General features: G+C 29.1%; 1 protein-coding gene across 4 annotated transcripts in view; it reads left to right on the forward strand.

The window, feature by feature from the left end:
- LOC127848622 (uncharacterized) overlaps positions 1-327 on the forward strand; it is a 44,361-nt gene that overhangs the window by 37,926 nt on the left and 6,108 nt on the right. The gene's annotated exons all lie outside the window — the stretch shown is intronic.

Genomic DNA, 327 nt, shown 5'->3' on the forward strand with positions numbered 1-327 from the left:
ATAAGATATAATCATTTTTTTTCACTTTCTAAGGTTGTGGGCAAAGGATTAAATGTTTGTTTTTCACTGTCTTAGGTTGTTTGCCAAGAATTTTATCATTTTTTCTAAGGTTGTTTGCGAAGGATTTTAATCATTTATTGTTTGTCTTCAGTTATTGTCCACAGATTCAAAGTAGTTAAACCAGATATGCAACCATGTGCTATAATTATCCTCTAAATAAATAACAATATTTGGCAAATTCAGTGCTTTTTTTGTCAGTCGCTTTTTTATTTGGTCAATTATGTTCAGCTTGTAAATACATGTGTAGTGTATCTAATTTTGTTTCAG

Source organism: Dreissena polymorpha, chromosome 10 (assembly GCF_020536995.1).
Source record: "Dreissena polymorpha isolate Duluth1 chromosome 10, UMN_Dpol_1.0, whole genome shotgun sequence".
Classification (NCBI taxonomy): domain Eukaryota; kingdom Metazoa; phylum Mollusca; class Bivalvia; order Myida; family Dreissenidae; genus Dreissena; species Dreissena polymorpha.